Source organism: Pipra filicauda, unplaced genomic scaffold, assembly GCF_003945595.2.
Source record: "Pipra filicauda isolate LSUMZ 115617 unplaced genomic scaffold, ASM394559v2 scaffold56_size3634133_pilon, whole genome shotgun sequence".
NCBI lineage: Eukaryota > Metazoa > Chordata > Aves > Passeriformes > Pipridae > Pipra > Pipra filicauda.
In genome coordinates this window covers 1,484,359-1,500,765 of record NW_024104720.1, presented here as the reverse complement: position 1 = coordinate 1,500,765, position 16,407 = coordinate 1,484,359, and the positions used below count along the sequence as shown (strand labels likewise).

The 16,407-nt window shown below is 39.1% G+C and overlaps 1 protein-coding gene and 1 long non-coding RNA gene across 2 annotated transcripts in view; one reads left to right on the top strand and one right to left on the bottom strand.

Annotated features, from left to right (window-relative positions):
• The window catches only part of GABBR2 (gamma-aminobutyric acid type B receptor subunit 2), a 471,821-nt gene that overhangs the window by 26,880 nt on the left and 428,534 nt on the right, over positions 1-16,407 (top strand). The gene's annotated exons all lie outside the window — the stretch shown is intronic.
• On the bottom strand, positions 6,129-8,896 carry LOC120324519. Its single transcript, XR_005565887.1, has 3 exons — positions 8,824-8,896; positions 6,664-6,895; positions 6,129-6,393 (listed from the first exon to the last, which is right to left on the bottom strand). It is a non-coding gene; the product is annotated as an uncharacterized LOC120324519 (long non-coding RNA).

Here is a 16,407-nt window from a genome sequence, read left to right as displayed (position 1 = left end):
CTGTAATGGATGGTACTAACAAAATAGGAAAGAGATTCATAAGGTGTAGCAGTCAAGTAAGGACCATAGTTCCTGTCAGCCCTTTTGCAGTGAAATTTAACTTCCTGCCTTTTTGTCCTGTGCAGAGTAGACATTTTCTTTATATTGTTCCATTTGACTTTGAAGAAATATACCTTTTTAACAACTTCACACTTAACTAAATGAATGTGGTTTTTCTGTCTGAAACTTTATTTTAGATTTCTTCTTTATAATAGTAAGATATAAGCATGTATTTCTTAAGAGGCTTTTAAATTTACCTCTGGTAACTGCAATTCTTGTAGGTCTGATTGGGCTAAAGTAGAAATATGCATTGAAATTGTGTGTATAACAGAGCAAGTAATTCTTAAACAATGAAAAATGTTGATCAGAGTCCTCAAAATTTCTGAAAACAGAAATGTAATGTAACGATATGTTATATTTAAACTTTGCTATACGGAATGGATTTTATAGGTCAGTAAAAATACAGAGAGAGTTCCTTAAATAAAAAACCAAATTATAAATACTATTTTTCAGTTCTAAAACATGTCACCTAGAACCTAACCCTCTAACTAAATATATCCCTCCTAAAGACTGAGAAGACTGAGCAGTGTCCTTCTGAGATCGACCAACACTGGAGCTGATTTTGTGTAATTCCTCTGTTATGTTATTGATGCGGAGGACGGGATGGAGCACACACTTCTCAAGTTTGTAGATGACACCAGGTTGTAGATGATTGGAGGCAGAGGGAGCTCAACAAGATTGGGTTAAAAGGACCTAACCTGGGGCCTTTCAGTGCAAGACGTTGACTTAACGGCATGAGTCCAGCAGAGGGTTACCAAGACGGTTAAATGGTTTGGAGAACATTACGTACAAAATGTAGTTAAAAATTTAGTTTTGAAACACTGTATGTAAGAGAAGGCAAAACAGATGGTATTTGGTGACTCACTAGCATGAAGGTAAAGTGCAACTACCATATTGTGCTATCATCTCTTCATCTCATGGGTGGCTTGTGCCATTCTCACGTCTGCGGGAGGGACAACACAGAAGGGCACAGACAGTTCAGGATGTTTCTGGAGGGTATTGGTGATAATTTGCAAACAACGTAAGTGATAAGGAGCTCACAAGCTGATGAAGGAGGGGCTAGTGGAGGGGTACTGAAAGCTGTCTGAACTGCGAGGTTCAGCGTGTGGTGATTAGTGGCACAAAGTCTAGCTGGAGATCAGACACTCAGGCATAAATACAGGGGCCGATACCGCTTAACCTTTTAATTAATGATCAGGATGACGGGGCAGACTGTACCCTCTGCAAGTTTGCGGATGATACAAATCTGGGAGAAATGGCTGATAAACCAGGTGTGTGTGCTAGAGGGATCGTGATGTGCTGGAGAAGTGACAGGGAGGAATCTTATGCAGTTCAGCAAGGGGAAGCGCAAAGTCCTACTCGCAGGGAGCAGTAACACCAGGCACCAGTTACATGCTGGGGCTGACAAGGTGGAAAGCAGCTTTCGAAAAAAGGCCTCAAGGGTCCTGGTGGGCAACAAGCTGACCATGAGCCAGCAATGTACCCTTGCAGCAAAGGAAGCCAACAGCTTCCTGGGCTGGCTGCATTAGGAGGAGTGTTGCTAAGAGGTTGAGCGAGGTGATCCTTCTTGTCTATTCATCACTTGTGAGGCCACATCTGGAGTGTCGGTTCTGGGCGCTCTGGTACAACAGAGATATAGACTTACTGGAGCAAGTCTACGAGGATGATGAGCAAATGGTCATATGTGGTGAGGCTGATGGGATTATCTAGCCTGAAGAAGAGAAGGGTCAAGAGAAATCTTATCGATATTTATAAATGTCTGATGGCAGAGCGTAAAGAAGAAACAGACTTTTCTCATTTGCACCCATTGAGAAGACAAGAGGCAATGGTCATAAACTGAAACACAGAAAATTCTATCTGAATATAAGAATTTTTTTTTTATTTACTGTGAGAGTGGTTGAACACTGGAACAGGCTATCTAGAGATGTTGTATAGTCTCCATCCTGAGACACTCAGAACTGAACACAGTCCTGGAAAATTTAGTTTTTCTGAGCCTGTTTTGAGCAAGGGAGTTGGACTGAATGATCCTCATATGCTTCTTTCAACCTCATCTATTCTGTGGTTTCTGATTGTCAAGCAAGATAAGCTAAATTGAACCTGAGTGGGAAGAAATGAAGGAATTTCAGGAATATTTGGGTATCTGAAATATTGGCAAACTGATAATTTCCTGCTTTGTCCATGGTGAAAACCGCTGTATAAGAACTAAGTAAGGTTACTAAGATTTACTATTTAATAGGAAATATCAAAGATAATTCAAATTATTAAAGACTGAATATTTTACTTAACCATGTTAAAGAGTCAAAATTACTCATTATTCAACTCCCTTTTCAGCTTAAAATTTGCAAAGTTTTAGTAGCATGAAATAGTAGAGCTTAAAAAAAACACAACACCTAAACAGATGGCGAGACAGGGAAGGAAAGCGCACAGTGAATTGAAGAAATGGAGGGACATTACATTCTTATAATCCATATATAACTTGAATTCTGTAAGAAGAGTAGAAATGAAAATGGTTTCATATTAATCAGTTATGACCAAACATGCAGTTTGCCAATTTTTATGCAAATCTGCATTTTGCCATTAATATTTTGCGATAGTGCAGGGAAATAAATGAGTGAATTGTTCACTACTCTTGCGTTCTGTGTTGTCATTTGGCAGATAAATCACAGAATTTTTAGGGTTGGAATGAATCTCTGGAGTTCACCTAGTCCAACTCCCCTGCCAAGGCAATGTCACCTGGAGCAGGTTACACAGGAATGCATCCAGATGGGTTTGGAATGTCTCCAGAGAAGAAGACTCCACGACCTCTCTGGACAGCCTGTTCCAGTGCTCTACCACCCTCAATGTAAAGAAGTTCTACCCCATCTTGAGGTGAAACTTTTTTTTTTAGATTATGCCCATTGCTCCTCATCCTGTCACTGTGTACCACTGAAGAGAGTCTTGGCATCCGTCTTTATGATATTTATATGCGTTAATGAGATCCCTTCTCAGTTTTCTCTTTTCCAGATTAAACAGACCCAGCTCCTACAGTTTATCCTCATAAGATATGTTCCAGACCCTTAATCATCTTTGTGTCCATCTGCTGGACCGTCTTCGGTAGCTCCTTGTCTTTTTTGTACTGAGGAGAGTAGAACTGGACGCTCTACTCCGGATGTGGTCTCACTAGGGCCAAATAGAGGGGGAGGATCACCTCCCTCGACTTGCTGGCCATACTATTCCCATACACCCCAGGATACCATTGGCCCTCCTGGCCCCAAGGGCACACTGCTGGCTCATGGTCAATCTCTCAGTACTCTCTGGTCCTTTTCTGCAGAGCTGCTCCCTAGTAGGTCAGCCCCCAACCTGTACTGGTAGTTGGGGTTATTCCTCCCCAGTTGTAGGATCCTACACTTGCCTTTGTTGAAACTCATTAGGTTTCTCTATGCTCAATTCTCCACCCTATCAAGGGTAGATGGCGTCACAGCCTTCAGATGGCATCACTCCCTCCAGTTTCATATTGTCAGCAAACTTACTGATGATCCCTTGCATTCTATCGCTTGTCCAGGTCACTGATAAGCAAGTTTAGTAAGACTGGACCCAGTACTGAAGCCTGGGGAATGCTGCTGTTTATAGGCCTCCAACTGGATTCTGCTCCGCTGATCACGACTCTTTGAGCTCTACCATTCAACCTGTTCTTGAGCCACCTCACTGCCCATTCATCTAACCCACATTTCCTGAGCTCACCTACAAGGATGTTGTGGGAGACAGTGACAAAAGCCTTGCTGAAGTCAAGGTAGCTAACATCCACTGCTCTCCCCTAATTGATCCATCCTGCAATGCATCCATAGAAGGCTATCAGATTGGTCAAGGATGATTTCCCTTTGGTGAATCCATGTTGACTACTCCTGATGACCTTCTTTTCTTCTACATGCTTGGTAATGACCTCTAGAATGTTCTGTTCCATCACTGCCCAAGCATGGATGTAAGGCTGACCAGCTGGTAGTTTCCCAGGTCCTCTTTCTTGCCCTTTTTAAAAATGGGATCAACATTACCTTTCCTGTTCTCCATGATTTTTCAAAGATGATGGAGAGCAGTAGAGCAACAACATCTGCCATCTCCCTCAGCACCCGTGGGTGCATCCCATCAGGGCCAATGGATTTATGGGTGTTTAGTCTGCCTAGCTGATCTGTAACCCAACCCTCTATGACTGGGGGAAGTCTTCCTTTCTCTGGCCTTCTCTCTTACCTCTGAGGTCTGAGACTCCTGAGAGCTGTTCTCAGCAGTGAAGACTGGGGCAAAGAAGGTATTCAGTGATTCCACCTTTTCTTGGTCTTCCATTACCAAGATACTCATGTAATTCAGCAGCAGTTCCACATTTCCTCTAATCTTCCATTTGCTGCTGATGTACATGTAGAAGCACTTGTTGTCCTTGATGTCCTTTGCCAGACTCAATTTCAGGTGGACCTTGGCCTTTCTCGTTGCATCCCTGTGTACTCTGACAGTGTTCCTATAGCTCTCCTGCATGGCCCCTCCCTTTTCCCACATCCCATACATTTCTTTCTTGCATTGATTTCTCTTAGTAACAGGTGAATGAAAAGATCTCCCCAAAAAGAAAACTACTTGAGAAGAGATCTGTGTTTCAGTATGGTGTTAATTTCTCAGCCTCTAGAGAAGTATTTTTTTTGCTATTTTTACAAGTCACTCACTGAACATCTAAACATAACTGGAACCAGTCAGCAGTTGAGTTCATCTGTTATATTAAACCTGACTCAAATGTCAATCTATATGCAAGATTAACAGTGGTAGAATCGCAGTTACTCATCATGAGGCTCCAAATGTTTTTAGGGTGGAATTTGTAAGATAAAGCAGGAAGAAATGGTGGGAAAATCTTTATTATTTGAAAAAAAAAGGGGGAAAAAAAGAAAAGAACTTTTTTTGGTTGTTATGAAAGAGTCTGCAGTCTGGAAGTTGTGGTTGTTTTAAATCTGAAAGAGTGTAATTTCAACATAAAGGGGGATCATTATTACATATTTAATGTTTCTGGCAGTAATAACAGTAGTAGTAGTAGGAGTAGTAGTATTTGCAGTAGTAGTAGCAGCAGTAGTATATCCTCAAACAACATGCAGTCCTGAGGAGAAGCAGCTTTCAAGTTCACCCTGATCCTGAATCATCAAGATGGATACTGTTCAGTTCCTCTGCTCAGGGGAGCCCACAATGCAGGCATGTGTCAGTCTGCAAGAGGTGGCTTGGGTAAATAGCCCTGTGGGCTTTCTCACAGCCCAGGGAGGTCTACATAGTTACACAGTGCTTTGCATCTGGCACTGGTGGTACTATCTTCTGGTAGAATTCTCGGTGGGATCTGACACTCTTTTTCCATGAAGCACTGCAGGATGAGACCTTAATAGTGGGTTTACACAACAGGCCTGGTAGGAGCCTACATGGGCAGTGTTTGGAGAGTGAGACACAAAAAAAACAAAATTGTGTCAAGGGAATTCTGAGAGTGTGACCAGAGCTTGAAAACACTGTCCTATCCAGTGAATATTCAGTCCGAAACATGAGTCTGTGGGATCAGTGGCTGCTTAATTTGTTTTCTGAAGACTCTCTATGGAATGGATCTGGTAGCTGACTTTTGGTGGTATCCTGTAGCTTCAAGTTGCTTTTGCAGTAGGACTTCCATAGCTATTGAAGTGAATTGTGTAGTTTAGAGTATTACCTTTTGAATCCTTCTGAAAGTCAGAAACAGTCAGACTTGGGGCCAATAAGCTGTAAACATTTCTGCTGGAATCTAAAAATAAAGATGCAACGTGTTCCTCCTATCTGACATCTGCCCAGCAGTTCAGGACATGATCTGTAAATTTGTGTTGATATTTTTTCTTTGGTGTTAGCTGGGGGATGGAATTAAAATTGAATATGATCACAATGAATTGGAGAAACAGTCTGGAAAAAATAAGTACAATTCAATACAGACAAGTTCAGGGTTACAGCTTTAACAATTTCATTTAACAGTCATTTAAATATAAAGAGTGTTTGAGAAATTGTCTTATGAAGGACCTAATACGATTCATTTCTAGTGCTTTTTCTCAGTTCTTCAATGTTGTGCAATTCATTCATTGAAGATGTGCATTTTTACCTGTTTTACCATGGATGAAGTCACATATTAACAGCTGGCAAATTCTGCCAGATGTCACTGAAATCGGTTTTTAGCTTCAGTGCTGGTGATTCTATCTCAGCTTCAGATACACAGGAGGTTTGTGATTGCTGTGCTGTTCTGTCCTGCTGCTTCTATATTCTCCATGCGCAGGGTGATCTGTGGGGGAGCTGCCAAAAGAAGAGAAATGTCAGGGGTATAAATGTACTTGCTGCATCATACAGAACAAACAACCCAACCTTCCCTCTCCTTTCTCCTTGTGAAACAGCTAGGAAGAAGATCAAAACCTCTGGAACAGACCTTTCAACCTGTAGAACTTAGAAATATTAACTATAGTGGGTTTGTTCTATGCCAGGAGTAGTGAATTGTGGAAACCTCTGAAATCAGTTCATTTCCAGATCATTAAAAAAACCTTTCACAGTAGGGGGCTATACTTTTACCTGCTTAGATGGTGATGATCTTTTCTGCACCTCCTCCTGTTCCTGTCACCTCTGACAGCAACCCCTACATTCTTGCTCTGCTCATGACTTGACATCCTTAATTTTCACACTATATGCTGAATTGTTCTGTGTAGTTCCTGCTTTCCTTCTCTACACCTTTTTTACGCACACGGAGTGCCATTTCGTCTTGTGCTTGTAATTAACCAAATGATTATCGATAAGGTTCTATATTCTGTGCATAAAAATAATATCCAGAAATTAGCTTGCTACATTAACAGCCCCACTTCCCTGCAACAGCTTGCTGAATCAGTCACTTCAAACAATACTGGAAACATTGATTACTGCACTATTCCTAAATGAAATACAAATCTACACACTTTATCTTCCCACGAAAATGGTAGTCTTAAATTATATTTTTGAGCATGCTTTATTTTACTGTAGTTTACTTTGGGTAAATGGCTTTCAGACATAAATCACATCATTGTTCCTCCAGCCAGCCTTGCTGTAAGGTAGAGTTGTAACTGTTAGAAGATATAATGTCACTAAAATTAGAGGTGGAAGAAAACTGTTTCGCTGCAGTAGTGATGAGGTATATTGTCCTAGCTGAAGATATTCTGACAATACATTTTCATGCTTATCACTCAGAAATATGGTTATTCAGATCCTTACACTTAATCGTCTGATAGAAATTACATGCAGAAGTAGTACATGTAACAGACTGCGAAATGTTACCTCTTTGCTGCTAAAAGAAGATTCAGAGTTAACATTTGGCATAAAGATGACAAAGGAAGCGGCTGATCTTTCAATCAAAGGATATAGATAATTTTTGGCAGCAGGAGACTGATTCTGGATGATCATATGTTAGAGTTGTACCAGGAACTTAAAAATTTCTAGTCAGCCAAACAAGCAAATAGATAAAACTGATGCCATTATGAATTCAACTTCAGGTACTTGACTTTAATTCTATAAAATATGAGGTAGATTAAAAAATAAAACAGTGCCATTGGGAATGGCACATATGTGCCTTGCTGAAGAGAGGAAAATTGCGAAGGAATATTTGTGTGGAATACCAACAGAAAGTAGAGTTGTCACACAGAGTTAATCCTAGGAGCTACTACACACATTTCACACAGCAGCAGTTCTGCAGGGATTCAAACAGACAAAAGTGGCATCTCTGCTTTTGTGGTAAGTTTTCACATCTCAAAGGTTTCTCTCAAGAAAATAAAGTAGCATCGTTGTTGTTTAGAAACCTGTGTGATCTTTGACCTGTATAGTAATAAAGCATGTAGTCTAGCCTCTGATAAGAAAAGAAAAGAAAAAAAGAATGGTAATTTTAATGAGTGCAGCATGGTGTCAGAAAGAATATAAAATATATACAACCTTAGACTTTGAAACTTCCATTTCAATCTTCTTGGCAGATTGGGAAGGCTTATGTTTTTCCAAGCTGCCTGATTTGTGTATATTTAATAGCACACTACTATCAGAAGGTTATCAAACCTGATGTTGTACTTATTTTTTTCTTGTCTTTGCAAGTGATAAATTTGGGATGGAGGAATGGGAAAGCAAATGAATGGGTCTTTCTGCAATCTGAAAGAATGTTGCCTACTAGCCATTTGAACCCTTTGAGGCAAAAATGTTCCCTTACCAGGCAGAATCTGATCTCCATGGTCTATTGAGCATATAGATCCATCAAACAATTTCTTTTTATTTATTGTGAAAGGTACTAGATATATCTGATTTAAGTCTTTACTCTAAATCTATATGCTGACTCTGGTATGCCAAGAATAGGTGTTATCCATGCAATACATTAGCACAAAGCAGACAACATAGCTTGTCAATCACACTGATATGCATGTTAATCACTACTTTCCTAGATTCCTTGTCATCCACAAGAAATGTCTTGATGGCATTGGGACCAGCGGCATCAACACCAGTACAACATCCAACTCAACATGCTGTCAAAAACCCTTCTCATCTTCCTGCAGCTCTTGCTCCAAACACTCCTTCCCCTTCCCCCCACACAACAAGATCCTGATGTGAGATCACAGGACAAGACCAGGCATCTGCGCATCAGGTCAAGAGGAGATGTAGGAGAGGCATCAGGTACGAACAACCCTCCTGCAATAAATCCCCCTTTTTACAACTGATATTTTTGTGTACCACGTTCATCGCAGACAGATTAGCTGCCATGACTGAACAGACTCCAAGCATATCTGAGCTGTGCCTGGGAGGTGGTCGGATCCACCAGGAAAGAGACTCCAGGCTTCAGATCTTGCACTTCACTACTCCAAGCAGCGGCCAAATGCAGCAGTTAATGTGATGGTACAGAGGGGGTTTCCTGTTCCACTGGCATAGAGATGAACAGCGACTGTATTGCTTCCAGAGACTGATGTGTCACAGTAGGGCACAAGGTGCAGTTGCCTTCTGCTCTACTTCACAATTGCTTTAAACACCCTTGTAATCATCCACTCCTCAGGACTCTTTCACGTCTATTGACTACTACATTTCCCTACTTTCTTTCTTTCTCCAAAATAAGCCTTTGAGTCCATCTGTAGGCTGCATCCTCTGGAAAAAAAAAGTATCCAAGAGGTGTCATTTGAATATTTTTTTCTTATTTAATCAAAGCAACAACATTAACTCAGTGAAGCATAATTTAATAATAACTTACATTCTGTAGTGTTTTTGATCCAGCTGTCTGAAAACACTTTAAAACATTAGTGCATTAAATTTAACACTGTCCCTCTTGTGAAGTAGGTAGGTATTATAGCCTTAATTTTACAGATGACAAAACATAGGCACAAAGAATTTAAATGCCTTGCCCAAGGTCAAATCAGAGATTCCTGCTAGTACTAAAAAACTGTGAAGAGGAAGGAAGAGTTTCCATTAGCTCTGCAGAAATCTATCCAGCTGCTAGATTTTTATGGAAGAAAATGTGTACATCTATATACATTACAAATATATTGGTCTATCTTCATATCCGTAACATGACACTCTCATAAATGCCTTCGTAATAAACATACTTTTAAATTGAGACAGTGCATCAGAGTGAGGAGTAGACTAAAGATAACATTTTGACCAGCAGGTGTGTTAATTTTTTCAATACTATAACCTCAGTATGTCTAGCATTATAATTTTTTCGTTGTTTCTTTAATACAGTTGTTTTTTTTGAGAAATAAATGCACTGAGTAAATAAGTGTGTAACTGTTGCCATGGCTGATAGAGGTTCATACAAGTCTCTAGGACTACAGTCTCTGGAGAGGAACACAAAACCAGTTCTTGGTCATTCTTGGGGTGGTGTTAAAAGAAAAACAGACCATAGGAATGTACAAGTTTGAGACAAAGGCTTGATTGCAGAAGACTTCCATAGCTTATGGGAGTTTGCACTAAGGAAGAAGAAGGTCTGGAGTGCTGTTAGGGGCTGATTTGCAAGGACAGGGATCTCTGACACATGCCTGGGTAGGTCTGGAAATGTTAGCCAGAGTAGAGAATGTGTAAATTAATTTTTTTTTCTTCTTAACTTTCTGATGTATCATGCCAGTCAAGCAAAAGCCATGCCCTGGGTCTCACGATTTTCTTTGTGGCTCTGGAAAATCATTCTCTTCTCTTCAGCTGTTCCATCTTGTTACATGAATGCGTATATTCTAGAAGCACTTGTATATTTTTAATTTCCTTCCCTCCTTTTCCTGTAATCAGTTTCTGCCAGCCACTTCCAGAAGTGTATATTTGCTTGTCAGTTTGCCCAGCTTAATCTATGTAAATACATACAAATGCTTTTATCTCTATTCTCTTTCCCTTCTCACTTATTTCTTCTGAGGTTCTTTGCATCTACTTTGATTTGTGTTGCATGCAGCTCTGTACATCTTTGCTGCTACCTGATACCTGCAAATTTCATACCTTTCAAGCAGTGCCTGTTGCACTCATTTAACCCTGTAGAGAGGTTTGTGCTCTTTCTAGGGATCAAGCAGATCAAGTAGTACTTTTTCAAGTAAAAAAGTCCCACTAGATTGATTTTCCGTTATTCTCTGTGGAGAAGAGGAACAGAACAACATAATACTCAAATAGAAAATATGGTCTTGCTTCATATGGAGCAATCACAGCTTTTGCTTCCCAGCTGTGAGCAGTGAAGTCCCAGACCCTAAAACCAAAAGACAGAGGCTCTGTTTCTGTCTGGAAAAGTCCAAGCTGTGGAATAGCAGAGGTGAGGGAGACATGATCCCAAGTGAGGACCTAGGGTAAATTTCTAGTTATCATTCACTCTCGTTTCATGTATTTTTTCGTACCTGTTCCCATTTGCTACTCTATCATATGATGCTCCACAAATGTCATTTGTCCTCTGTTCTCGAGTTGTGTAAAAAGACCACAGGCCAGGGCCTCCTTCCCTGAACCTTTCTTCCTTCTCAGCCCCTAATCCCTGGCAGAACAGGAGAAACAGACCTTCCTGCTCTGTCCATGTAGTTCAGGAACACTCTGTCCCAAAAAAAACTTTATTTGAGGGATTGCTTTTTGTTGCTGCTCCTGAACAGCACTTCACAGTGTCTTGGACTTAGGGTAGCACATCCTCATGGTGTTACTGATGAATGGACAGTGAGAAACTCTGGTTGAAACAAAGCAAAATGAAAACCTCCTGAAACCAGCGAGAAAGAACAAAGAAGTCATCTGTGCCTTTCCTCTTGCCTTAGTGTTCACTTCCTACTGAAAGTTGATGTTTTATGTAGACAAATCCATGACGTTAGTGTGACTTGCTGTGCTAGCTGATGAGGGAGGAACTGAAGCCCCAAGCCCAAGGTGTTGGGTTTTTCTTTGATATGAAACAGCAAAGAATTTTTTATTATCTAATCTGCCTATATTGGCCTTATCCATATCAATATTTATGTAAACATCTAGACAAAAAAGGATGCTTCTCTTCCTCAAGAACTAGTTTTAGCATGGAAAGTCATGGAAAGTGCTATCTAAATGAAAGATATAGAGGTTTGCCAGATAGCTGCTTATAAGGTCCAGGTGTTTCTTTACCCATAATGGGCAGAGAGCAGATATGGCAGGCAGAGGCTTATGCAGAGTCATTTGATACATTGCTCTCATGAACTATTTTTGTCATTTATAATGTACTTAATGGTTTATTGTCTTCTCACTAATATATTGATCATCAGAAAATGTAATAATAGGATGGTATATACACCATTTATGTGTACTATATTGTAGCATTTATTATAAAATAAAATAATAGTAATATAAAATAATAGTGTCAGAGATGTCTTCAGACCTTTGAGGAACTTGTTTGGAGTGTTTATTCTTCTGGATGTGCATGTGAGCACAGAAAGATGGCTCAAAGTTGGTTACAATTCTATTTTTGACCAGAACTAGGTTTATTCTTGTTATAATGCTCTATTTTGAAGCAGATATGGTCCCAAAATGTTGTAATTTTAAAGACAGGTATTACAAAGCTAAAGTAGGAGTTTATTTACCACTAAGGGGAAATTCCTAATTTCTCAGTTCCTCAGGGGTGCACTGATGATGAAAGGTTGATGGGAAGGACATGGATTATCCATTGTTTATCAGGAAGGATGTGTTGTCGAGACCAAAACCTCAGGAAAACACAAGTCAAGTGTGACAGTGCCAGCGGCATCCAAAATTGTCTACATTGTTGTGCACTCTTAAAAGTGAAAATCTTTCCAGGAACTCTTTATGCCTATTCCTGCCCTTGGGGGCAGTAGGGTTCTCCTTGGCAGTTTCCTTGCACGTCTTCCTTCAGGTCTATTTTAAAGGTTGAACCTGGATCTTTTGGCATCAGAAGTATAAGCTCATGAGTTGTCAGAAGAGCAATTACATCAGCAGGTTGCAGTGCTGGGTTCTTGCAACAATTCATATGCCAGCAACAGAAAAACTGTCCATTATCTTTCTATTTTAGGAATGTCCAGGATGTCTTTTTTGAGAATGTAGGTTTTGATTTTGATCAGAGAATATTTTCTGAGTGGTTTTAAAATTGAAGTCTTTTCAGTCAAGCTCTGTGCCAAAGGGAAATCTTTTTTCCAGTTGCTCTCTGCTGTTTTGGCAGCAAATTCAGTGAGAGCAAGGTATACTGTGGGCAGAAGTCGTCCTTTCAGTAGTTGTTTGCTGGTTGCTGCCTGGATTGCAGAGATCTAAGCCCAGACACAGATGATACAGAACTAGAGCCGTTTTCCAACATTTTTTTCATCCTGCTATTTAGGTTTAATGCAACCAAGAAAGATGAATTCTTTAATGAAGTGGAAATAATAATAAAACTTAGATCAAGGGTTTCAGTAGACAAGGGAAGAGAGTCTTGAACAGACATTGTAGCATAATGAGACCTCACAGATCCATTATGTCCTATGCTCTGTTCTCAAGGTGTAAGTTACTAAACAATGATAACAATCTTTGTGCTGGGTTTTTTGTTTTGTTTTGTTTTGTTTTTTTTTTCAGATTTAACTGTTAATAATAATTTCATTGCATGTTACCAGATTATGTCATAATTCATATTTGCGTAGTCTGTTATAGTCCATGTATGCATTTGCTTTCAGGATCCGGGATTTAAAACACAAAATTTTAAATTTGCCTGGGAAATAAGAAATGGAGGATGACATACAGTGTTTGACAATTAGGAGAATACTGTCAGAAAATTAAATAACAATATTTTCAAAGACAATAGGAAACATGATCCAAAGTATTTCCCACTTCTTTTAAAAAGACTGATGATCCTGGGTAGGAAACCATGTAAAAAGAATCTTTGTATGAAGGAATTTGTTCCATATAACCATATTTTACTTTTCCCCTGACAAGTTCTTTGAAGATGACTATTTTAATGGCTGTTGAAAATATATTGAAGATCTGGATGATAATCAGCATTAAAAACTTTGCCTCCTCTGTACTTTTGTAGGATTGTCAAATACAATCCTAATTTGCCACAGGCATTGTATATTTATTAAAAACGACATTTTCCCATTTTCCTCCAAGCAGATGTCTCATCTGTGCAAAGAAAGCTAAATTAGAGAACAAAGACTGTATGCATTGCCTTAGTGCTCTGCAATTGCAGTATTTCTGAATTTTCTCAAAGTGAAGACCTGAAACAGACTTCCAATTCCTACTTGTGTGGCAAAAGTTTTTAACTGAAGTAACATGAATTGCCTGCATAATTCTCAGATTGAGTACTTTGTCTGTGCATGTATGTGTAGGCATATACATATATGTATGTATATGCACACATATATATGCTTACAAACTTCCCACATGGTTGACAGTAATTTTCCTCCCCAAAAGCCACATTTGCTAGTTATAGAATGGGTTAAGTTTATGTTATAGTCTATTTATGTCTTTTATTATTAAAACCAGATCTAATATATATTCAGCTTGATCATTTTATCCTGGACATTTGCTTTACCGATTTGATACAGATACACTTTTTTGAGCTACACTAAACAAAGTCTTATTCCTGCACAAGAGGAATTAGTGAGATTAGAGTCTGTGAGCACTCTCCAGGGCCATACTTTGGGTCACAATGCCTTATAAAATCAATAATAGTGAGAACTTTTAACATCAATTTAAGCTGATGCATCATTCCAACAAGCAAAACCTTTTGGACTTTGACCCAGTAAGTATTGCCAGCAGATTATGAATGGTTAACAACTCCTTCTGGAAAATCCATTCATCTGCCTGGGAAGAGTTTGCCAAAAGTGCTTATAGTCAGATTAGCCTCTTGCATGGATGGCTAGGTGTGAACAAGGGGCTTAATGCTAGTCTATAGGTCATGCATCAGAGCTAAGAGGTGCAAATACAAGACCTTATTTTCCTCTTTCCTAACCAATTTTATGTTGTAGCACATCAGGTGTGTGTGTGAAAAGAATACTAGGAGTGTTGACAATTAGTTTTTTCTTTGGATATCTTCAAGTCAATAACATCAAAATTGATCAGAAACTTTAATTTCTTGGTAAAACTGTGAGTAGTGCATAAGCACTTTGCAGAATCAAGAACTCACTATTTTGGTTTTCATACATTCATTTGAAATGCTTTATTTACTTCCAAAGGATTAATCTTAATAGCTTTAAAAATGAAAGCCTAAAACTAGCCAGAATTGTTGGTTTAGGACCTACAACAGGGAATTAGTGGCTTCCCACTCACCACTAATGAGTGGATTTTTTTTTAAGCTGTTTATTTATGAGCACTGTTGAATACAAATTCTTTTTAAACAAGTAATTTTAGGGAACCTGCTCTGCTTGACTTAAAAAAATTTCCAGCAACCATATTAACAAAATGCCATTTACCCAAATGGCCACATAACTTCATCTTGTGTTAAAAATGCAGCGTGCAGAAATAAAAGCATCTAGATTATTAGTAACTATAGACTTCTGAAAAGTTACCTCTTTTCTTAGCATCAGGTACTTTTTGGGCAACTTGAGATGCAAGTGTATATTATCATGCACTTTAATTATGTATGCAATACTAAATGAACATTCCTGAAAATTCACATTTAAGGTGGTTAGTAAAGTGATGTACTGATATTGAAGACTACATGCCTTAAGAATCTTTTGGGTGAGGGGAAGATTCACCTTCTGGGGTAGCAAAAGTGCTCCTCTGTAAAAGATTTCTCTATTACACCCGTGTTATTTCTTGTTCATCAATAAAAGAAATTTGAGCAGAATAAAACCAACAGATCATCATATTTTAACATATGAGGACAGAAGTAAATTTTTTTGTTTGTTTCTTGGCTATTGGGAACTGAGTAGTAGTACATTTACTCTAGGGTTTTCTTCCAAATTTCCTATTTTGAATGCACACTGTGTAAGAGAAAACTATTTAGCCAAGCTTAAGATTTTTTTGTTGTTGTCGTTCTTCCATGACCTCAGGTTTTGTTTTAATTTTTTTTTTGTCGCTGTTATGAAATGAATTTTTCTTTTTCATGTAATATTTTCACCTTCTCAACTTTGTGCTTTTTTACCTGTTCCTGTTTTTCTGCTTTTACATCTTTGATCGTGATCTTCTTTTCTATCATCTCCGTTCTTGTGCTGCAGCACTGGGGCATGCTGTTTGTGGTGTACAGCGTGCTTAGATCAGCGTTTCTGGGTAGCTCTGGGTGGCATGGGTGCTCCAAACTGAAGCAGGAGTCTGAGCAGCCACAGGTGACTCGGGAGCAGTGACAGATGACCTCAGTGACGCCAAACCCAGAGCAGCCAGCCACTTTTGTTGCCCCTTTTGTGGATGCACTTTTGTTCTGGGCTGGGATTCTTAAGTAAGGGCTTGCCAGTATCTTCTTTCTTTACATACCTAATGATCCTGAAAAACAAATTACTTTTTACCAGCAAGTAGAACTGCACAGCTTTGGCCATCTGCTGCTGCTTAGCAGGAGAGCGATTCTGGTCCTGGAACTGCATACCAGAAAGGTCAACTAGTTTTAGTTGCTCAGATTAGTCCATTGGCAGATTGATCTATAATTGTTTTCTACTGTAACAAATTAAAACTCATGTAGAGTGGGTGATGATTTGCTCTATTATGTAAGATTGAGGTGGGATCATTTACTCCATTCCTGTTCTGTACTAGAATTGCCCATTAGATTAATTTGTGGAAAAAAATTACACTGTGATAAAATGTAGCATTAAGTGGATTGTAGTCCATTTCCCACATCATCCAAGTGTATGTCTCATTTTGCATTTTTGAAGTGACATGTGCAATATAAAAGTGTTCTGATTGGTGTTTTTGTTAAAATATGTACACATATGCACATGTAGAAGAGTTGAT